This window comes from Aotus nancymaae, unplaced genomic scaffold, assembly GCF_030222135.1.
Source record: "Aotus nancymaae isolate 86718 unplaced genomic scaffold, 86718_ANA_hifiasm-v0.15.2.pri h1tg000004l, whole genome shotgun sequence".
Taxonomy (NCBI): Eukaryota; Metazoa; Chordata; class Mammalia; order Primates; family Aotidae; genus Aotus; species Aotus nancymaae.
Window position 1 is genome coordinate 57,074,969 of NW_026988415.1, and position 25,259 is coordinate 57,100,227.

The 25,259-nt window shown below is 37.6% G+C and overlaps 1 long non-coding RNA gene across 1 annotated transcript in view; it reads left to right on the plus strand.

Annotated features, from left to right (window-relative positions):
- The first annotated feature begins 4,032 nt into the window (after positions 1–4,032).
- Positions 4,033–25,259, plus strand: part of LOC135268271 (uncharacterized) — a 211,053-nt gene continuing 189,826 nt past the window's right edge. Inside the window, exon 1 of the long non-coding RNA XR_010336539.1 lies at positions 4,033–4,097. This is a non-coding gene — a long non-coding RNA (uncharacterized LOC135268271). The remainder of the gene's footprint in view (positions 4,098–25,259) is intronic.

The window sequence follows — 25,259 nt, forward strand, 5'->3', positions numbered from 1 at the left end:
TTTTTCCCACATTTCCTAATATTTCACAATTAGAGAAAGTGCTCAATAACTTCATGCTGTATGAAAAATGAGGAGACTATAACAAGATGAAATCTAATATAAGATAATTTGTATAGGTTATAATTATCTAATTAAGGATGTTGGTGATGCATTGTTCATTACAGCACATATGACATTTTCTCTGATTTCATTTAACAATATACTCAACAGAAGTAAAACTGTGGTGATGTAGTTAACAAAAAATGCAACCTTAAGTTGTATATCATCAGAGTATGTAGACTGGGATAAATGTCACTGCACTTTATTTTGTGCTGTTAAAACTATACCTTGAGAATGATATTTACTTTTTGATACTGTAATATTGGGGTTTAGGGTTTTAGGGTGCCCTTAGCTTTCCTGAGAGGATGTTTCTCCAGGTTCTTGTTTTCTGCTCTCTCAAGAATAAGAGAGGGGACCACAGTGCAGAGCGCAGTAAATGATGGACTTAAAAGTGTTGGTAGAAAGTGATGTATTTAGAGAGAGAGAGAGAAACAGGAGAAGGAGAGAGAAAGAAACAGCTAACTCTTACACTGAGTGAGAGAATCCAGAAAGATGGAATTCAGGAGAGGAAAGCAGCTTCCATATTGAGTGGAAGGGAATAGAGAGAGATGGAGTTTAGGAGGGGAAGACAGGCTTCCATGAGAGTGTGGAAGGGGACTCCAGAGGGAAATTTTAGGATAGAAAAAAACAGCTTCTACAAGTGTTTGTGGAAGGGGATTTAAACATGGAGTCCGAAGGGGTGTGGAAGAAGGGGACTTTTAATCTGGGAGGAACCGCCACCTTCTTTAAGTCCTCAGGCCAATGAAAGGAGTCCCTTAGAACTCTCACTGGAGTGATTGACTTTCTGTTTCTTCCCGTATGCATGAAATTCAAATATAAACCATTAAATTTCCTGGATAGAGAGAGATGGGAGGGGGGCATGGTGCTGGGAAGTTCTTGCCCTTAAAACTACACCCCCTTGTGGACCTGGAAAAAGAATACCTTCCCTCATTCCCCCACTCTGAACAGGAAAGTTCAACTTTTGTTGGAATTATGGACATTGATTTTTTTTAACTACTTTTTGCTGAAATGGGGCATAGAAGGGGACCTGCAGTTGAGGTTTCCTTCAAAAGGGAGCCTTTTAGGGGTGCAGGTTGATTTAGAGGTTTACGATAGAGCTTACGAGCCAAGGACATTTGGAGTTTCAGTGGCAGGATTATTTGTGACCTTACGGTTTTATTAGAAATGAATGTGACAAGGTGGTTAAAGATCAGAGGCCCAGAGGCCTACAAATATAGAATGGTTATAAATGAGCCTAGAAGAGAATAGAGCCAGGTTTTTGAAGGTTTCAGCCCTGTGTTTGATTGATTCCTGAGTTTTATGTTTAAAACAACACTTAACTGGTTTATAAAATAGCAGCATTTTTCCTAGAAAGAGACAGGTTTTCTTCCCACTATGAAAAGGATAATTGGAGTTTGAGAGATAGCAAAGTTGGGGGTTATAATCCTATTAATGCAAGGATATAAATTAGACTTATGAGTGGTTACTTCCCTGGGGATTTTGTTGGAAAAGCAGATGTAGATTTTTTAATGGCTCTCAGGTAGATGAAGGGTTATTTTCTGGAACTTTAGGCTGCAGAGTGGGGGCTTTGTGACTTTTCTTAGGATGTATTAAAGGCTTTAGCAAAGTGTGATGAATTTATGAGTTAATTTCCATTATCTTAATTGCCCTTGGGGCAGACAGAATGACCAAAAATGGTCCCTTCCAGGATGGGCCTAGAGAGGGAGAGTTTGAGGGGATAGAATTAACAAGCACTAAGTTTCCAGGGCAGGAGAGAAATACTGAGAAGGCCATGCAGTGTTTAGGAGAAGATTAACTTCCTGGACATTTATGGTTAACTTTACCTGGGGCTTTGTGAGGGTGATGGCTTGTGCTGGCACTTGCCCCAGGCACCCTTGGTTTTGCCATTGGGTTATTTTGTTAGACACCTCAGGCCCTGGGAATCTTTATTCCCTGGTACAGTGTGCTTTCCAATGATTACCTTGGTACAGAGGGCAAGGATGAGATTGATTCATTTTTGGGGGACAATTTTTTATAAAATGTCCCTTTAGAGCTCACTGGTAACAAGCTTTGCCAGACTGGTGGCTAACCTGAGCCTTTTCCTTATTTGAGCCCCTAAGGTCTGCATGCCTGAAAGCTGTGACTAAGGCTGATTTTTTCTGTTTCTTTTAGCCTTTTTTTTTTTTTTTTTTTGGTTTTTATTATAAAATAGTGAGGTTGCTTGGTTTAGTAATGATTCTAGACTTTGCTCTGGTCCCAAGGCCAGTTTTTGGAACTTTTGCCTGATATTTGCTGCTGACCAAGTAATAAACTTGTTCTTTAGTATTAGCTGACACTTATTGGAGTCTGGTTGACAGACGGGTGTACTTTTTTTAAAGCCTTTTGCAATTGCTTAATGAAAGCTGTTGTTTTTTTCCCCCTTCCATTTAGGGGCTAGATTTTTTACTCTGCAGAGGGTAATTTGGCCAGAGAAATATAAGCCACTTTTTCCTTAAAGACTGTGTGCTAAATTCATTTTAATTTTCCAGTATACATTTTAATGGGGACTTGAGCTTGGTAATAGAAGTACCCATTTGAAATTGAACACAAGGGATGCCCACATCCCTGGTTAAAGAAATTACAGCCGCTTTGACCTGAGGTGTTCCCCAGGTAAAATGAATACTGAAATGAAATGTTTTTCAGTTAGTACCCCGATATTTTGTGTGCTCAAGATTCGTGATTTATTTTATTAGAGGACTTTCCATGTACTGGGTTTGAATTACGACCTACCAGTGTTATGGAACCCCCTTACTGTTTGCTTCACTTTTAATGACCACCAGAGAGGCATGAAGGGGCTGTTGGGTTGAATGGTTTATACCAATGAGTTTTTGAACCAGGTCAGTGAGGCTTAGGAGATGGGTACTAATATTTTTTAGCAAAGGTTCAATTTACACAGGTCAATTTATAAAACTGCCCCAGAAGGGTAAACTTTTAGGGAGGAGCTATTAGAGCACACAGTTTAAAGAAGGTAGGCCAGGCGTGGCTGAGGCCTGAACGATATTTTTAGGACCTGGGCCTTCTTTCCCCTGACCCATTTTTCATTGTAGGAAACTGCCTTTAGGGATGCGAGAGCTGCCATGAACTATTTGAGCCCTGGAACCAGTTTAACTATGATTTTTTAGATGGAAAAGTTTTGCCATAGAGAGAGCCAATTTTAAGCAAGACAAATTATACACTAAACAAAAAGTTCCTTAAATTTCCCCAAATTAAGACTGACTTTACCATGGATTTGAATGAGTAACCTTGCAGTGTCAGACCCTACACCTTAACCAACTGTGCATACAGGCCACTTGAGTTTGGGTAAGGTAGAAAGCTTTTTTAAGCCGTATTTTGAATGAGAATGCTGCACCCTGAGGCAGTGTGGCCCGCCTAAAAGCTGGGCCAGGCTGACAGCAGCTGCTTTTTTTTTTTTTAGCTTGCACACCCAGAAGAAAAAAACCGCTTGTTGCTTTGAGTTTAAAAGCCGCGTTTGCTGCCGGGGCTGGGCCGGGCATAAGTTTCCCTGCCCTTGTGGCTTTTGGTTGCCATGTTGACCCCGCCAGAACCAGGTGCATGCCTAGGTCACTCCCCGAGCTGCTGCCCACACAGGGCCCCAAGGCCAGAAGGTGAACACCCTGGGGGATGTTTCCTTGTGCAGTTCCCAACTGCGGTTTTTAACAGCCGGGTTTTTTGCGGTTTTATGCTGCCACCCCCTTCTGCCACTTTGCTTTTTTAAGCACTGCCACTCTGCTTAGAACCTCCGAACCTGGCCGAGCCTGGCCGGAACACACCTTGCCTTACTCTGCAGCTTTTTTTCCCCACCTGGCTGCAACTTGCTGCCGGGCTGGATTGTGGGTGGTTCCGGTTCCTGTTCCCATCTGGCAAGGAACAAAAGGGGAGGGTGCTTATCTTTCCACCCCACAGGTTTCTGCAGGTTTTGGTTCCAGAAATAATTTCGGAGGGATAGAGAAGGAAAGGGAAAGCAAAGAAAGAGCTTGAAGGTAAGAAAAATTAAAATGTGTTTTTAATTTTTGCTGCGCTGTGCTGCTTAAAACGGGCTGAGTTATGCCTCTGAGGCACCTCTGCTCAGGCTTCCCCACAGCCCTGCCTGGCTGTGGCCGCATTAGGTGTTCTTAAAGAGACAGGACAGAATGGGGCTGGTTTTACTCACAATTTTGAAGTCTTCTCTGGCTGTACCCCTTTCCTGGTTGTGCCCCTTTCTTGGCTGTACGCATCTCTTTGCTGTACCCCTCTCCTGACTGGCTCACCAAAATGTAATATTGGGGTTTAGGGTGCCCTTAGCTTCCTTGAGAGGATGTTTCTCCAGGTTCTTGGTTTTCTGCCCTCTCAATAATGAGGGGACCATGGTGCAGAGCACAGTAAATGCCAGACTTAAAAGCGTTGGTAGAAAGTGATTTATTTAGAGAGAGAGAGAGAGAGAGAGAGAAACAGGAGAAGGAGAGAGAGAGAAACAGGAGAAGGAGAGAGAAAGAAACAGCTAACTCTTACACTGAGTGAGAGAATCCAGAAAGATGGCATTCAGGAGAGGAAAGCAGCTTCCACACTGAGTGGAAGGGAATAGAGAGAGAGATGGAGTTTAGTGGGGAAGACAGGCTCCCACGAGAGAGTGTGGAAGGGGACTCCAGAGGGAAAATTCAGGAATGAAAAAACCAGCTTCCACAAGAGTGTGCGTGGAAGGGGATTTAAACATGGAGTCCAAAGGGGTGTGGAAAAGGGAACTTTTAACCTGGGAGGAACCCCCACCTTCTTTAAGACCCCAGGCCAATGAAAGGAGTTTCCTAGAACTTTCACTGGAGTGATTGACTTTTTGTTTCTTCCCATGCCCGCAAAATTTAAACATAAACTGTTAAATTTCCTGGATGGAGAGAGATGGGATGGGGGCTTGGTGCTGGGAAACTCTTGCCCTTAAAACTATACCCTCTTGGAGAGAGATCCAAGATGGCCGATTACTAGCAGCTCAGGATTGTAGCTCCCAGTGAAAGCGCAGAGAATGAGAGGACGCCACACTTTCAGATGAATTTTTGTTGCTCACGGACCAGGAGATTCCCAGCAGAGGAGCCCCACGGGTCACCAGCATGACTCTTATGGCTGGTGCAGTGGTTCTTGGTGCAGAGTAAATGGGACTGGGTCCCCTTTTGGTCGATGTTTGGAGCTCCAGGAAGGCAGAGTCGCCCATTCAGCTGATTGAAAAAGGGACTCAAGAAAGAAGCCAGACCGGAGATTCCCAGGCAGAAAAGAACCATTATTTTTATTTTTATTTTTATTTTGAGATGGAGTTTCACTCTTGTTACCCAGGCTGGAGTGCAATGGCATGATCTTGGCTCACCGCAACCTCCGCCTCCTGGGTTCAGGCAATTCTCCTGCCTCAGCCTCCTGAGTAGCTGGGATCACAGGCATGCGCCACCATGCCCAGCTAATTTTTTGTATTTTTAGTAGAGATGGGGTTTCACCATGTTGACCAGGATGGTCTCGATCTCTTGACCTCATGGTCCACCCGCCTCGGCCTCCCAAAGTGCTGGGATTATAGGTGTGAGCCACCGTACCCAGCCCCAGAACCATCAATCTTAATGCCGCTGTTTTAGCCACAGTGGGTTGCTCAGATTCCGGTGCTGTGAATCAACAAGTTGGACATCCACTCAGAGACCTACTTTGAAGGTCAGTAATTACAAAGATGACAGGTGGATGGACTTACAATGATGGGAAGAAAGCAGCATAGGAGGGCTGAGACTACCCAGGATCAGAGTGCCTCTCCCTCCACAGGGGTTGCAGTTCCTCGTCAACAAGGGAACAAGGCCTGATGGAGAACGAGTGCATTCCATTAACAGAATTAGGCTTCAGAAAGTGGATAATAAGAAACTTCTGTGAGTTAAAAGAACATGTTCTAGCCCAATGTAAAGAAACTAAGAACCTAGAAAAAAGGTTTGACGTAATCCTAAGGAGAATAGACAATTTAGAGAGGAATAGAAGTGAATTAATGGAACTGAAGAATACAAGAACGCCACGAAGTATGCACAGGTTTTAAAAGTCGAATTGATCAAACAGAAGAAAGGATATCAGAGGTCGAAGACCAACTTAATGAAATGAAACGAGAAGACAAGATTAGAGAAGAAAGAGTAAAAAGGAATGAGCAAAGTCTCCAAGAAATCATGTGAAAAGACCTAATTTACATTTGATAGGTGTACCTGAATGTCATGAAGAGAATGAATCCAAGCTGGACAATATTCTTCAGGATATTATTCAGGAAAACTTTCCTAACCTAGTAAGGCAGGACAATACTCAACTCCAGGTAATACAGAGAACACCACAAAGATATTCTTCAAATAGAGCAACCCCAAGACACATAATCATTAGATTCACCAGGGTTGAAATAAAGGAGAAAATTCTAAGGGCAGCTAGAGAGAAAGGTCAGGTTATCCATAAAGAGAAGCCTATCAGACTTACAGCAGATCTCTCAGCAGAAACCCTACAAACTAGAAGAGAGTGGGGATCAATATTCAATATCCTCAAAGAAAAGAATTTTCAACCCAGAATTTCATATCCAGCCAAACTAAGCTTCATAAATGAAGGAAAAATAAAATTTTTCACGAACAAGCAAGCACTCAGAGATTTCATCACCACCAGGCCTGCTTTACAAGAGCTTCTGAAAGAAGCACTATACACAGAAAGGAACAGCCAGTATCAGTCATCCCAAAAACTTACCAAAAGGTAAAGAGTATCTCCATAATGAAGAATCTATATCAACTAATGGGCAAAATAGCCAGCTAGCATTAAACGACAATATTAAACTCACAAATATCAATATTAATCCTAAAATTAAATGGATTAAATACCCCAATCAAAGACACAGACAGGTAAATTGAATAAAAAGTCAAAACCCATTGGTATGCTGTATCCAGATTCATCTCATAAGCAAGGATAAACAAAGATTCAAAACAAAGGGTTGGTGGAAGACTTACCAATCAAATGGAGAGCAAACAAACAAACAAAAAACAAAACAGGAGTTGTAACTTTCATCTCTGACAAAATAGACTTTAATAATAACAAAGACTAAAAGAAACAAAGAAGGACATTACATAATGGTAAAAGGATCAATGCAACAACAGGAGTCAATGATCATAAATATATATGCACCCAATATAGGAGCACCCAGATACATAAGACAAGTTCTTAATGACTTATAAAGAGACTTGGACTCCCGTACAATAATAGCAGGAGACTCTGACACCACATTGTTAATATTCGATGGATCAATGAGATAAAAATTAACAGGGACATCTATGATTTGAACTCAGACCTGGAACAAGTAAACTTAGTGAATATCTATAGAATTCTTCATCCCAGGTCCACAGAACATACATTTTTCTCAGTATCACATTACACCTATTTTGAAAGTGACCACATAATTGGAAGTAAATCACTCTTCAACATTTGCATAGCATTTCACAGACTTAAATGAAATATTGGTTGGCTGTTGGTTATTTTCTTCCCTTATTCCTTCCTGTCTCTGCTGTTAAGCACAATTATCGGCATAAAAGAAGTTTTTAATACCTATTTTTAGATTGCATTCCACCTTAGGCAATAGAGCAAGACTCCTCTATTGTTCTCTCTCTCCCTTCCTCTTTCTCTTCTTTCTTTCTAAAAAAAAAAAAAAAAGCAACAAAACAAAACTACACCCTCTTGTAAACCAGGAAAAAAAATACATTTTTTCAATACTAGGAGTTTAAGAGCATATGCTAGAATATTTGTATATAACTCATGATGGATAACTTTAAATATCATATAATGCATGCTCTGATTTCATTTGATAGAGATATCATAGTAAATATAGCAAAATAAAATCTTAAAGTAACCAGAGAGTCTAATAGTAGTGGGCAATAGTACTCTATGTAACTTTGTGCAACCACATTAAATCCCAGGGTTAAAATGCCTCAGGATGAAAATTAATTTTCTTAATGAATGTAGCCTCCCTATTTACTCTTTCCTGTGGTCCCTGTAGTTTGACCTCACACTGACCCTCCTCATTATTAAATTCAGATGCATCCATGGAGGAAAATAGGCAACAAAATTTCTCCAGGAGGGCATAACCAGTGCCCATGGATTTCCATGGAAGAGGATTCTTTCAGAAAACCCAGGAAAAGACTCCATTCTTATGGCAGTTAGTCTTTATTATTCCTGTTCAAGAAAATATGTGCCATGAATCAGTGATTACCTTGTGTTTCCCTTTCTCTACTGTCCAGATTGAGGGCTTTAGTAGTAGTTGTTCTCTAAGTTCTTGACAGCTGTACATACTTGGCTCTTAAGGGAACATCACTTGTCTTTCGGGTATGGTTCAGCATGTCTTGACCTCCTGACCTCAGGTGATCTGCCCACCTCGGCCTCCCAAAGTGCTGGGATTATAGGCGTGAGCCACTGGGCCTGGCCCGGTTCAGCATGTCAAAAAAAAAAAAAAAAAAAAAAAACTCTATGCCTGGCTCTGTTTTAAAGACCTTAATATAGTCTAGAGATTCTGAACATTGAGCTTAATGCAGTAATCCACTCCAACTTTGGAGTTAGTGAAGTGGGTGAGTAAATAGAGAAATGTATGCTAGCATTTGTAGAAATGTATGTGTAATACAAGCACTTAGATTAAATATTGGATATCAATGAGCAGAATGAAGCAGAAACTGTTATTACCTACCAAATGTTTATTCCTTTCATCATTCTTAACAGTATCCCAATTTGTTTGTCAACTGGCATTGGTCCATTTCAAAATAAAAGATGTGCTTGTTTTAAGACAAAAACTACATGAGAATTTAGTAAAGGATAAATGTAGTGAATAAGAAGGTAAATTGGTCAAAAATTGTGCTATGACAATTGAAAGAAGGGATTATGTTTTGCTCATTAAAGAATAATGAACATTGTATGGACTTTTTAGATTAACTGCTACATTCAAGTCTCAGGTTTTCTACCGGCAAGTTTTATATTCGTAGGTCCTCTTGGGGCTTTCATTTATTAATTTTTAAAAGTTAAAAATAATATTATGTATCACCTGTGTTGCCATAAAATTAAATGAAATGGTAGACATAAAAATCCAACACAGTATTGCTTAATATAACTATATTAGACTTTTTTCCTTTCTCAATAATCCATTCATCTCATGATATGTCATGTCACTTGTTATCATTCTTACAAAAGACACTCATAAGTGCTTGTTCAATGAATGAATAAATGAGTGCATGAATGAAGTTAGTATGAAAACAGGTTTCCTCTGAAGTTAAGAACAGAAAATATATGAGGAATGCATGAACTTAGAGAGGAGAACTGATTATTTTCCAAGTGTAGGAGAGATAATGGCATCCTCCATTCTCACAGGAATCTAGTACTACAAATTCCTAAGTACTTTTTATTATTTTATTCAACAAATATTTATTGAGCACTTACTGTGTTCCACAAACTACTGAGTATAGTACTACAAATTCCTAAGTACTTTTTATTATTTTATTCAACAAATATTTATTGAGCACTTACTGTGTTCCACAAACTACTGAGTATAATACTACAAATTCCTAAGTACTTTTTATTATTTTATTCAACAAATATTTATTGAGCACTTGCTGTGTTCCACAAACTACTGAGTACAGTGGAAACAAAGCAGTGACAAGAGCAGACAAATGTATCTACCTGCACAAAGCTTGCATTTTAATTGGTGAATACAAATGTTAAACAACTTTTAAAATTTCAGATATAGTGTTATATATGGTAGTAGGTGCCATGAAAAAAAATAAAGCTTAGAAGGAGGCAAAAAGTGGGACAAAGATTGCCATTTTATGTAGCAAAACCAGGGAAGGCTTCACTGGAAAGATGACATTGGAAAAGGTATCTTTTTTTTTTTTTTTTTCCCAGGCTGGAGTACAATGGCGCAGTCTTGGCTCACTGTAACTTCTGCCTCCCATGTTCAAGTGATTCTCCTGCCTCAGCCTCCTGAGTAGCTGGGGTTACAGGCTCATGCCACGGTGACTGTCTATTTTTGTATTTTTAGTAGAGATGGGGTTTCATCATGTTGACTACGCCCCTCTTGACCTCCCGACCTCAAGTGATCTGCCCACTTTGGCCTCCCACAGTGCTGGGATTACAGGCATGAACCACCAGGCCTGGCCAGAAAAAGTATCTTAAGTGAGAAATGATATATACGACTATTTTGGGGAAAGTGTCCAAAATAGAGAAAAGAACTAGTAAATAGGACTGAGCTAAGAGTATAACTGGTGTGTGTTTGAGGCACATATGAAAACCAATGTGGATAGAGTGAATGAGAAAGGAGAATATATGTTAGTAAAGAGATATGGGGGGAAAAATGTGATGATCAGATCTTGTTGCCATTTGTAGTCCATGTTTTAAATATTGACTTTTATTTAAAGTTTTAAATATAGTAGCGACTTGATCTTAGTAGTACTTTTGAAGAATTACTCCCACTGCTCTATTGAGAACTGATTAAAGTGAAGCAAGGGTATAGCAAAGGATGAGAACTGAAACCTACATAATTTCTCATTTGTGTGTTTAATAATTCTGAGAGAAAGCATAAGTTATTTTGGCCTGTGTGTTAACCAAATTGAGGTTAGGCAAACTACCTTAGCTTTTTGTTCCAGGAAATACCTATTGCTTGTAAAAAGTCTGTGAACAAAGAGTATAGCTTACCTAACTACTTAATCATCTGTACTGACTACAATACCCCTGCTTTGCTGTGTCCACCAACATAAGGCTTGTAAATTCTAAACTTTATCCAATATCAACTAGTTTACCACTTAATATTAGGCCTGTCCTAATATTACCAAGCTAAGGCCTTTAAGCTAAGTTAATATCATCTGATACTTCCCCCTTTTGAAACATATTACTAAGCCTGTCAATGTGATGTTCTCTCTTATTGCAATAAATCTAATAAACTTATTTTAATTGATCAATAGGCTTTTTTGGTAGTCTTTTGGGGAGCTGTTGACCAACAGGAAACTAGCTAAGAAGCTACTGCATTAATATAGGTAAGAGGTAAAGCAATGATTTATAGGCTGGGTGCAGTGGCTCACACCTGTAATCCCAGCACTTTGGGAGGCCAAGGCAGGTGGCTCACCTGAGGTCAGGAGTTTGAGACCAGCCTGACCAACATGGAGAAACCCCATCTCTACTAAAATTACAAAATTAGCCAGGAGTGGTGGTGCATGCCTGTAATCCCAGCTACTCAGGAGGCTGAGGCAGGATAGAATCAATTGAATCTGGGAGGCAGAGGTTGCGGTGAGCCAAGATCATGCCATTGCACTCCAGCCTGGGCAACAAGAGTCAAACTGTTTCAAAACAAACAAACATTGATTTATATGTGAGTGTAATAGCGAAGGTTCTGAAAAGTGTTTGGATTCTAAACATATTTTGAAATAATAACTAAGATAATGTTCAGGCAAATTGAATGAAGAATGAGAGAGAAGTCCCCCAAAATTGAAGTTGTTAGCTAAATAGCAGGAAGTTATTGTTACCATCCATTTGAAAATGAGGCACTATTTAAAGTCATGGGGCTAGATGACATCACCAAAGAAGAGAATGTAAATATAACAGAGAGATGTCCAAGAATAAACTCCAAGATACAACATTGCTTTCAGGTCAAGAAAACGAAGAAAAATCAGAAGAGGAGACTGAGAAGGAGTAGCAATGAGAAGAGAAAAACCAGGAGAATTAGGTGTCCTGCAAGTCAAATATGTGTACTCCAATGTAAATGTCATTGCTTCTTGGTTTTTCTAATTGCTGTATCAGGATTCAGCTTTCCGAGGGATGCTAAAGCAGTTGCTACACATACATTCACCTTCTGGCTTCCAGCATAACTCCTCTGCTTTTCTTTGCATTATTGTGAATTTGTATTTAAAAACCTCAATTTATAGTCCCTTTGTGACTTTTTTTTTGTTTCTTTGCCTTCTGTATAAACATGCTAACCTACATGCAAACATGCATACTACATTATTAGTGTGTCTACATGCATACTAAATTATTAGTATGTCTCTAAACATTCTCTCCTAATCTACTGTCAATGCCTCCTCTTTGACATCATCATCTTTTATCTAGTTGGTATAGCAGTTTTCTAGTTTCTATTTTTTTCCTCCATTCACCCTGTTACTAAAGAAATTTCCTCATAGTTGCCAGTGTGATCTTTCTTAAAAGAAAATTTGTTCACAGCAATCTTATACTTTAAAATTTTCAATGATCTTACACAGGATTTGAAATAAAGTCCACCCTCCATTTTATATGGAAGTTCATTCACAAAATGAACATTGTTTTCTTTCCCAAGCTTTAGATACTCTTGAAATCAAATATCTTTCAATGTACTTAGCTACTTATAATTCCTGGAAATAGATATGATGACTGTCACTTCAGGCTCTTTGCACATGCTTCTCCTTATTCCCAGATTACAGCCTTTTCTTTTTCTATATGATATAGTTTGTATACTTGTCCCCACCCAAATCTCATGTTAAATTGTAATGCCTAACGTTGGAGGTGTGGCCTGGTGGGAGGAGTTTGTATTATTGACTCTGATTCCTCATGAATGGCTTAGGCAATCCCCTTGGTAATAAGCAAGCTCTCCCTCTGAGTTCACACAAGATCTGGTCATTTAAAAGTATGTGGCAACTATCCCCCCATTGTCTCTTTCTCTCTTGATCTCACTCTGGCCATGTGACATGCCTGCTCACCCTTTGCCTTCCACCATAATAAGCTTCCTGAAGCAATCTCTAGAAGCCAAGCAGTTATCAGCATGATGCTTCCTGTAATGCCTAAGAACTGTGAACCAATTTAAACTGTTTTCTTTATAAAATTACTCAGGCATAGGTATTTTTCTATAAGAATGCAAGGATACAGTTAAATTTCATTATCTAAACAGCTGGGAAATGCCAAGCAAGAGAAAAAAACACACACATAAAGAATGCTAGGCTCTTCACTTCTTCTCGACATTTTTATGTAGATATTTGGTTGACAGGAATTTCTGAAGGAGTGAAATAAAGTTTACAGTATGTGTAGAAAGGCAGACATGCTTTGGGAGTTAGGAAATAATTCGATTAATGATATGCCTATGAACTTCTAGGGCTTTTGAACATCTACTGGTGGAGTTAACCTACTCTTACATATTCTGGCCATTTTACAGCTGAATTACCAACATTGGATGACAGTAAAAGTTGTGAAAGCCTGCAAATAACTTCCAGAATATATTTCCCTTCAATGCACTCTGAAGCATGTTTTTTTTCTGATTAAATCTTTTGTCCATGCATTTGTAATGTGTGAGAAAATAAGTGCTTGATTCTGGTTACTACATACTCAAATATCTAATAGGAACAGACATTAGGGTATACACTTTCAAATCAAACAAAAGGGTCTGCATATGAAAAAATGAGCCAGGAAAGTGAATGGGTAGGAAAAAGACAGCAAAGATTGTGTGTATATTTTGGTGTGTTTCCCTTTTTATGGAAAAATATCCCACATGACTCCCACCTTAGTGTAACCAGGGGAGGGAGTGGGGTGTCCCGAAGATGCTCCTAGTTCCCCCATCTTAGGTCCTTGGCCTCTCTTACCTGGAAGAATGGGGAAAGGGGCCCTGGAGGCACAGTGAGCTTACTGTTCGAATAAATATCGTGGACCCAAAGAGTTTTGCAGAAAAGCAATTTGTTAGGCAGAGAGAGAGAAAGAGAAAGAGAGCTCCCACACTGTTGTGGGAGGGGAATCCGGAGAAGGATATCCATATAGGTAAGGAGCAGAGGAGTTTTAACCCTGGAGTTATTCCCTCCTCATTCATATTCTCATCCAATGAGAGGAGTTCTTTCAAACTTCCTCTGGAGTGATTGACCTTTGACTCTGATACCAGCTTGGCTGCTTGGTCCACAACAGAGCCCCGTCCTCCCAGAGATTTCCCAGGGCTTTTCAAATGAAGAAGCCCACCTAGACTACTCTACCTAGCCTCCACGTGGGAAAACACAGATAAAGAACTCTACATTCCTGGATTGGGGTATGGATGGAGACATGGTGCTGGGAAACTCCTGCCTTTGAAACCATACCCCTCGTGGACCTGGAAAGAGAAGTTTTTTTACTTAACACAGTCCCTCAGTAGTCTGTATGGAAGACTAGAATTATCTGTCAGAAACCAGAAGGAAATGTTGATTATAAGGCAAAGTAGTAGCACTCTGCTAGCAAGTCATGAGGGTACTAAATAATGAGCTCAAATTTTAAAACAACTGCTTCATTATTGTTTTGGGATGGTACAAAGGGAAAGAAAAGGCTTTCAAATATTATTATATGTTCCTCTGACACTTCTTTCCCAGGATGAGGATGTTTATGTGTCATCTTAAACTTCTTAGTGTCCTACACTAAAAGTGGCACCTGTATATTGAACTAAATAGAAGTGTTTCACAAGTAGAGTAAAAATTATAGTAATAATAGTAGTAGGTATATATTAGGTTGATTCTACTGTAGTGGTCTTAGGGGCAAATTGGTATTTTTAATGATAACTGATAATAGTTTTGATTTGTGTGTTCCAGACTCTGAGAAAATACGTTAAGGTTTCAATCCCCCCAATAGTCTTACAGAGTTAAAATTCACCAAGTGTGAAATCAGTGGATTTACTTGGAAAACACAGACCCTTATAGTAGTCCACATGTATTAAATTCTTACTTTGTACTAGATGCTATGTTAAAGTTATTTGCTTATTTGATTTCAATTAACTTTTACTAAAGCACAATCTTTATACATGTTGTTAACTGAAGATACTACGGATTAGTGAGGAAATAAATCACTTAGAAGTGTTCACCCAAATAAAAAGTAGATGTGCTATATTTAAACCTTAGTTACTTTGTTGTGTAAGAATGTTTCATGCTGATGATGGTGGCCTATGGAAAAATATGTCAGATGTAGATTATAAAAATTCAGTTGTACGGGATTAATTAAAAGACCATGTAGTCAAGCAAGTAGACTCTTCATCTAGTTCATTCTTTAATCTTTTTAATTTTGGGTAGTTTGATTTATGGAGACAATGGGTAAGGAGCATACTCTAAACTCTTGGTGTTATCCTCCCAATAGAAATTATAATCGTCTCCCTGGTGTGCTGTATTCTCTCAAAAATTTTAAATGTTTGCATGCAGCCACTTCTGGAATGTTAAATGGTCACTTTTCAACTGGAATGACAAAAGCTGGAAGAAATGTGAGACCATGAGAACACCATAACCTATGAATGACATGCTGAGATTGGAAACTTAAAATGATGGTAAATGAGAGTGGCACTAAGGCCCTAAGTTTTGGTCACACTCTCATCTAAGTGAGAACCTGGCCCAAAAAGGGGAATTTTTTAAAAAACAAAATTATGGGAGGACATTCTTTTGGACTGAGCTCGAGTACTAGGCCCCAACAAACCAAATCAAACTAAAATGCATGCTAACTGTGACAATCAAGCTAAGGCTCTAAGAAAACACATGGATTCTAGAGGAGACCAGATTTTGTTCTTCTCTTGTAAACAGGATGTTCCAGCATAAGGAGGTACCCTCTACTCAGTCCTTATTCCCTCCTTGCAAAACACACTGTTCTACTGTTTCCCAGTGTGTCTCAAAACTATGTAAGTTTATAATAGTGATAGTAATGTTAATGACTAAGGTTTTGGTCAATCTCTTAAAATTGAGGAAATCACCAAAAGGGGAGAATTGTTAAAGCAAACTAAATATGTCCTGAGAAGGACTACCTACTTCTATATTTGAGTCCTCGTGGATGAACTGTAACCTAGCTTAATAGTTGGACAAAGTTGAAAACCTAACTTAGTAGTATATGCACCTATAGCAATAGCTGAGTATTGGCCAATCCCAGCGGCCATACTTCAACCGCTCAGACTGCTGAGTGTACAAACTGTGTTCTAATAAGGCAAACACTGAGCTGTAACCAGTCTCACTATTTCTGTACCTCAATTCCAATTCCTGTGCATCACTTTACCTTTTTTCATCTATAAATTTGTTTTGACCATGAGGCTTCCCTGGAGTCTCTGTGAATCTGCTGTGATTCTGGGGGCTGCCCAATTCATGAATTGTTCATTGCTAAATTAAACTCCTTTAAATTTAATCCAGCTGAAGTTTTTCTTCTATCAGTATTTAAAGCAAACCTATATCTCATGGGCACTGGTTTAGAGTCTCCTCATATGTCTCTTATTTATTTTTTGCTATCATCTCTTGAGACAGGTATTATTACTATTTTTCAGGTGTGTTTTACTTTAAATATGAGCTCTTTATAATGGCTAAAAGTCTATCTAAAAATTACCCAGAATAATTTCAGCAAGATGTGGACTAGGAAGTTCCAGGCCCTCATACTTCAATAGAATCATTAAAAATATAATTAGATCCTGAATAAAATAACTTTAATATAGCTATGGAAAAATGATGAAATGTCTCCTGCAATCAAGCAAATGCCAAATCAAGAAAAAAGCCACATTTGAAGTGGTACAAATTCATAGCATTATTACTTATAAGTTGTCAATTTATATCTGTATAAATTTATGGAATATAAAGTGATGTGATGATTTATGAATATAATGTGAAATAATTAAACTAGTTTACATGTCCATCACCTCAAATACTTACCATTTTTTGTGGTGAGAACATTTGAAATTTACCCTTATTAAAAAAACTAAAAAGTTTTGAAATGTACAATATTCTATTGACTATATTCATCATGCTGTGCAATATAACTCAAAAAATGTATTCTAACAGATTTTGTACATTTTGAATATGATCTTACCATTTTCCCCACCCTCCTGTCTCTATAATTACCATTCTACTCTCTATTTCTGTGAGTTCAATTGTTTTATAATCTTGTGAACCCTGAAAATTTGAGACAGGTCTCTGTTAATTTAGAAAGGTTATTTTCCAAAGTTGAGTATGTACCTGTGACAGTCTCAGAAACTTCTGATGCCATATGCCCAAGGTGGTCGGGATACAGCTTAGTTTTAGACATTTTAGGGAGGCATGAGATATCAATCAATACATGTAAGAAGTACATTAGTTCCATCCAGAAAGGCAGCCGCAACTCAAAGCAAGTCCCCACCACTGGGGGTTTCCAGGTCACAGGTAGGTGAGAGACAGATAGTTGCATTCTTTTGAGTTTCTGATAAGTCTTTCCCAAGGAGCTGATTAAAATATGCATCTATCTCTGTGGGCAGAGAGATGACTTTGAATAGAATGTGAGGCAGATTTGCCCTGAGCCATTCCCAGCTTGAAGAGTTCCAAGATATTTTCCTTTCACATGTCCAACACCCCTCCCCCACCTTCTTACCTTTTCAAAATCTTTTGGAGAAAGCATTTCACAAGAAAATGAGTCTCTGGTCTCAGTTTTCATCTGTCTCTCATGGCTAGGATGGTTTATTCCTAGATGGGTAGGTCCTGAAAGCTCATTTTTAGCAGGTTGTGAAGTCTCATGTCTTGTGGAGAGAAAACAGTGGGGAGAAAGGGAGAAATAATAACAACAAACAAAAGAACAATCCTGGAAAAATCGATATAGGCCACATTACTCTGAAGTCCATACATTAATAGGCAGGTATGAAAGTGCCTTATGTATGTAAACAGGTTACTGTTATTTTCTTCTCAAGTTTGTCTTGCTTCAGTTTGCAGGTTTTTAAGAGAACACAGCTTAGTTTTCACTGACTCCAAATTAAGATAAATGAAAAAAAAAAGGAAAAACAATGAAAACATTATTTTGAATACACATAGACAAGAAAAATTAGAATTGGTACCAATCTATAGAAAATAATAAACATTGGGGAAAAAATATTAAAAACTATGAGGCAAGACTAGAATCTAGCAACAGGTGTACAATTGTTTTGAAACATAATTTTATTCTCCAGTTTTCCATTTTACTGAAAACAAATCATGGTAAAACTGGTTTGCTTATTATGCTTGGACTAATTATTAGTATATAGTGCAAAAAGAATAATTATTTTTTGTATAGTCTGTAAAATTGACTTTGATGGAACTTTGTTCCATAAGAGGAATCTCAGATAATATGTTTTTAAAGCCAAGCCCAGCCATGGATTTGTGCCATCAAATACCTATGATTTGGGTGAATTTCGTGTCCTCTTGAAGTTCCAGGATAAATGTGGGGCTTCCGTGCCTGTCAGAAAGTGACGTTCTTTACTTACCACAGGTCAGAAACCCTGTACAGGGGCTGTGTACACAAAATATGGGGCAAGTTTTCTCAATGGCTCTATTGGCTCCATAAGTCAAGTTTAATTTCTTGAAGGAATGCACACCATTCCAGTCAAAACCTTGGTAAAATAACCAGTTTCTCTCCAAATGTGTCCTGTTACAAATGAAAACAGATTCTTACTGAACTTATGCAAATAACTGTATTGCCACAAGTTAAGAATAGTCACAGATAGTGTCAAAATTCTGGAAAAGCAGGTAGCAAGAAACAAATATGCTCCAAATTTTGTTCATAGGAGTACACTAAATTGTTAAAAGTTGTCAATAGCCAAAAAAAAAAAAAAAAAGAAAAAAGAAAAGAATGTTTTAAGACTGAAAAACTAAACAAAGGATCAGCAAACATTTTAAACAAAAAGTCAAAATGATTGGTTCAGTCCATGCAGTTAATTCTTGTTCTGCTTGATACTGGGAGCATTTTAGCTCTCCATGACCCTGAAAGATTTTCCTCTATTCTGATGTCACAATCTCCAAAGTTATCAGAAACCTCCATTTAAGAACAGGGGGATGACTTTGAATAGAACGGGAGACAGATTTGCCCTGAGCAGTTCCCTGGTTGAAGGGGCCCAAGATATTTTCCTTTCACTATCTACATATAAATAAGAATATGTAGTAATTTTCTTTCTGAGCCTCCTTTACATAGTGTTCTTTAATCTTACCCATGGTGTCACATGTATCAGAATTTCCTTTTTGTTAAAATAGAATAGTGCTTCATTGTATATGTGCACCACATATTCTATATTCATCTGTTGATGGTTGCTTAGTTCAAATTTATAACTTGCCTACTGTGACTAGTGCCTCAATGAATATGGAATAGCACACATCTTTTTGATAAACTAAATTCAAATCTTTTTGTTAAATACCCAGACGTAGGACTACTGGATCATATGGTAATTCTAATTTTTATTTTGTGAGGAACCTTCAGTTTTCCATACTGGCTGTATTAGTTTACATTCTGCTATGGTTTGAATGTTTGTTCCCTCAAAATCTTTTGTTGACATTGAATCTCTAATATTGGAGGTAGCCTAATGGCAGGTGTTTGGCTCATGGAGATGGATTCTTTACGAACAGATTAATGGCCTCTTTTGGGGGTAATTGAGTTCTCATTCAGTTAATTCCTACCAGAACCGGTTGTTAAGAAGAGCCTGACACCTCCTTACTTTCTCTCGTTTCCTCTCATCATGTCATCTCTGTACAAGCCAAATCCCCTTCACTTTTTTCCACGTATGGAAGAAACCTGAGGTTCTTACCAGATACAGATGCCCAATCTTGAACTTTTTCAATCATCAGAATTGCAAGCCAAATATACCTTTTTTAAATGTATTTCACAGTCTCATGTATTTCTTTATAGCAATACAAAATGGACTAAGACACATCCACACCAAGTGTACAAGTGTTTCCTTTTCTCTACATGCTTGCCCACTCTTATCTCTTTTTGATCATAGCAATTTGGTCAGGGGTGAGATGATACCTCATTTTGGTTTTAATTTATATTCTCAAACTATTAGCAATGTTGAGCATTTTTATATTCCTATTCACCATATAAAATTTTATGTCATTTGCAGCAATATGGATGGAACTGGAGGTCATTATGCTAAGTGAAATAAGCCAAGCCCAAGAAAGCAAATATTTTATGTCCTCATCCATATGTATGAGCTAAAAATGTGAATCTCATGAAGATAGAGAGTAGATTGGTGATTATCAGAAGCCAGGAAGGGTGGGGAGGTAGATAAATAGAGGCTGATTAATGAGTATGAATATATGGTTTTATATAAAAAATAAGACCTAGTGTTTCATAGATCAGTAGGGTAACATGTACTTTACAATAATCTAGTGTATAGTTCAAAATAATTAGGAGATAAGAATTTAAATATTTCTAACATAAAGAAAAGACAAATATTTAAAGTGATGAATATCCCAACAACACTTATTTGATATTTATAAATTATATAAATGTAAGTTACTACATATGCCTTGAAGCTATGTGCATCTATTATGTATCAATAAAAAATAAGAAAAGAGAAATGTCTATTCAAAACTATTGCCTATTTTTAAAAATGGGTTATTTGAATTTTTTGCTATTGAGTTGCTTTAATTCTTTATGTATTTTGGATATTACCACCCTTATCAGATGTATGGCTTGTAAATATTTTCTTCCAATCTATTTACACTCTAATTGTTTTCTTTGCAGTCCAGAAGATTTTTAGTTTGTAGTAATCATACTTATATATTCCTGCTTTTGTTGCCTGAACTGTTGAGGTAATATCCAAAAAATCATTACACAAACCAATGATGTATAGTTTTTCCCCTGGTTTCTTCTAGGAGTTTGATAGCTTCTAATTTTGTGTTTAAGTCTTTAATCTATTTTGAGTTGAATTCTTGTATATGATGTGAGAAAGGGGTCAAATTTTACTCTTCTGCATATAGATATCCAGTTTCTTCAATACCATATATTAAAGGGACTATCTTTTTTCCATTGTGTAGTCTTAGCCCCTTTGTGGAAAATCAATTGGCTATATATGCATGGGTACATTTCTCAGCTCTCTATTCTAGTCCATAGGTTGGTTGATGTATCTAGTTTTCTCCAGTACCATGCTCTTTTGGTTACTATAGCTTTGTAGTATAGTTTGAAATCAGGTAGATTGTTAACTCCAGTTTTGTACTTTTTGATCCATATTGACTTGGTTACTTGATTTTTGTGCTTCCTTATAAATTTTAGAATTTTTTTCTATCTCCATGAAATTTAGCATTGGAATTTTAATAGAGATTGTATTGAATTTGTAGATTGCTCTGTGTAGTAGGGACACTCTAACAATACTAATTCTTCCAATCCATGAAGTTCTAATATCTTTCCAGTTATTTTCATGTTCTTCAATATCTTCCATGAACATTTTATCATTTTCATCACACAGGTCTTTTACCTCCTTGGTTAAATTTATTTTTAAGTATTTTATTTATTTTTATAGCTACTGTAAATGAAATTTTTCTTTTTTTTTTTTTTTTTTGAATAGTTCATTGTTAGTGCATAGAAATGCTACTAATTTCTGTGTGCTGATTTTTTTGTCTTGCAGATATACTGTATTTATTTATGAATTCTAATTGTTTTTATGGAGTCTGTAGGTTTTCTGTATATAAGATCATGTTGTCATCGAACAGGACAATTTCTCTTATCTCTTTCCCATTTAGATGTCTTTTATTTTTTTCTCTTGCTTAAATTGCTCTGGCAAGGATTTCCAATACAGTGTTGAATAAAAATGCTGAGAGTGGGCATTTTGCCTTTTTTCCAGATCTTAGAGAAAAAGCTTTCAATTTTTCACCATTGAGTGTAATATTAGCTTTGGAATTCTCATATATAGCCATTGTTGTGTTGATGTACATTCCTTCTATTCTTAATTTGGTTAGAGTTATTATAATAAAAAAAGTTAAATTTTGTCAAATTATGCATAAAAATAATTTGAAAAAATTCAACAATGTTTTATAATTAAAAAAGCACTTAACTAGGAACAGAAGGCAATTACTTCATATAATGAAGAACACTTATGAAAAACCTACAACCAACGTTTTATTCAATGATAAAAGACCAAATGTTTTCCTCTAAGATCAAAGAAAATATAAGGTTACCTGCTTTTACCACATGTATCCAACATAGCATTGGTATTTTTAGTCAGAGCAATTAGTCAATAAAATGAAGTAAATTGCATCCAAGTTAAAATAGAAGGAAAAAGGAGGTATGATGAAGAGTTTTAGCACTAGTGATCACTGTACACAACAGCAACAGTAATAAATAATGCTTATCTGGTGCTTTTTTCTTTCTTTTTTGTGAGATGGAGTCTCGCTCTGTTGCCTGGATTGGAGTGCAGTGGCATGACCTTGGCTCTCTGCAACCTCTGCCTCCTGGGTTCAAGTGGTTCTCGTGCCTCAGCTTCCCTAGTAGCTGGGGCTACAGGCGTCTGCCACCACGCCCGGCTAATTTTTTATATTTTTAGTGGAGAAAGAGTTTCACCATGTTAGCCAGGCTGGTTTCGATCTTCTGACCTTGTGATCCACCCACTTCAACCAACCAAAGTGCTGGAATTACAGGCGTGAGCCACCATGCAGTACCAAAACTTCAAGTACAAGCATCCCTCTTTTGCATTGCTTTTATATGCATGAGTTTTAGTTACCATGTGCATTAGTCTGCTAGGGCTATCATACAAAATACCACAGACTGGGCACACAACCCCTTTCTGGAAGCCACAGGGAAGAATCTCCTTCCAAAGTTATTGAGATTATTGCAAGGATTCAGCTCCATGATGTTGTAGGACTAACATTTCCTTGTTGGCTACTGGCTGAAAGTCAGTCTCAACTTCCAAAGGACTCACACAGTCTTTGGTTTGTGGCCCTTTTCCTCTGTCTCCAAAATCATCAATAATTGATGGAGTGCTTGTCATGCTTAGCTTTTCTCTACTGACCTCATTATATCACATGCCTCATCTGCTTACAGTCATTAATTTTTTGTTTCTTGGCTTTTTTTGTGTGGTTTTTTTTTTTTTTTGGTGTGTTTATTTTTGGTTTAAGGGTCTATGTGACTAGATTGGGTCCATTGGATAATCCAGGGTAATCTCTTCATTCCAAGGATTTTAATCTTAATCACATCTGCCAACTTCCTTTTTTCATATAAGATAATATATTCATAGGTTTCAGTGATGAGGATATAGACATCTTGGGTGCCAATTTCTACCTATCACATTCATCATCATCAGTAGCCAATCACATAATTTTCTTCAGAGTTTGTGGGTGGTTGGTCACTACTTGTTTATTATTTATTGTATAGACAATAACATTTGTAGTCACATTGTCTTCTTGTCTTCAAGTAATAAATCCACATAACATTTTTCACAAATGGATAAGTGAAGGAGGGAAATGGTCGTCAGAAACAAGTATAGTAAAACAAAAGGTGATAATGTTTTTGTATGTAGACCTTGTGACCTTTCACTTTGCTAAATTCACTAATTAGTTCCAAGAGCTAGTTTTGTATATTCTTTCAGGATGGCTATAATATTGTTTTCTGTGAACATAGATAGTTGCATTTATTCTTAATATGTGTCTTTCATTATTTTTCTTGCCTTATTGAGTTACTGAGTGCTTCCAGTATAATGATTCATAGGAGTGGTGAGAGAGAACATTCTTCCCATTTTCTTAATCTTAAGGAGCAAGCATTAAAGATTCCACCATTGTGTATAATGTTAATTAAATATATTTTAGATGCTCTCTAGTAAGTTAAATAATTTATCTTCTGATCTCAGTTTGTTAAAACTTATTTTTTAATTTATACATGGATTGTCACTTTTAGCAAAGGTTTTCTTTTGAGATGGAGTTCCACTCTTGTTGCCCAGGCTGGAGTGCAACGGTGCAAACTTGGCTTACTGTAACCTCTGCTTCCCAGGTTGAAGCGATTCTCCTGCCTCAGCCTCCCTAGTAGCTGGGATTATAGGCATGCACCACCACGTCCAGCTAATTTTGTGTTTTTAGTAGAGATGGGGTTTCTCCATGTTGGTCATGCTGGTCTTGCATTCCCAACCTCAGGTGATCCATCTGCCTCGGCCTTTCAAAGTGCTGGGGTTGCAGATGTGAGCCACCACCCCCAGCCAGCTAAGGTGTTTTTAAAACATTTATTGAATTTATCATTTTTTCTTAGTTGGTGTATGACTATGGTACATTGCATTGATTAATTTTTGATTGTCACAATACTAGAACAAAGTAAATATAGACTCATTTTATATATATATATAGAGAGAGAGAGAGAGAGAGAGAGAAAGAGAGGAGAGAGAGAGAGAGAGAGAGAGAGAGAGAGAAAGAGAGGAGAGAGAGAGAGAGAGAGCGAGAGCGCCAGGCTTGATTGGTTAATATTTTGGTGACTGTGTTTGCTTCTTTGCTCATGAGGGATATTCATCCACATTATCCTTTTTTTGTAGCACCATTATCTCCCTTTGATATTAGTTTAAGGCTGGTATTAGAAAACACATTAGGAAGTGTTCCATCCTCCTCTAATTTCTGGTAGAGGTGCGATAGAATTTGTGTTATTTAATATACACATTCATTTATTGTATCCTTAATTTTACAAGAGATTGGCTGCTTCTTTATCATGTATTTCTTCTGTCATGTTAACTCTTTTTTCTTCTGGGTTTCCAATTATACATATGTTAGAACATTTGACATTATTCTATAGCTCTGGATCTTCTGTTCTTACTTTCTTTCCCAACTCTTTTTCTCCTTGTGTTTCATTTCAGACAGCTTCTACTGAACTATACTAAGGAACACTGATTTTCTCATATGTGTTGATTCCACTGGGGCATTTCAATGGTTCAATGGCATTCTTCATTTTTTTTTTTTTTTAAGATGGAGTCTCACTCTGTCTCCCAGACTAGAGTGCAGTGGCATGATATTGGCTCACTGCAACCTCCGCCTCCCGGGTTCAGGCGATTCTCCTGCCTCAGCCTCCTGAGTAGCAGTGATTACAGGCGCCCACCACCATGCCAGGCTAATTTTTGTATTCTTAGTAGAGATGGGGTTTCACCATGCTGGCCAGGCTGATCTCAAACTCCTGACCTTGTAATCTGCCTGCCTCCGCCTCCCAAAGTGCCGGGAGGTGGGCCACTGCACCCGACTCTTCATCTTTATTATTATGGTTTTTTTCCATTTCTAGCATTTCCATTATATTATTTCCATTATTTTTTTGTCTGTCTACTAAAAGTACACATCATCTCTCGTTATCCACTTTTTCTGTGAGAGCTTTTATCACACTAATTATAGTAATTGCAAATTCCTTACCGAATATTTCTAGTGTCTTTGTCCCATTTGAGTAAATAATGATGTCTGAAAATGAGCATGCCTTTATTTTTATGGTTTATATGTGAGTATAACATCTTTTGTTTTTATGGT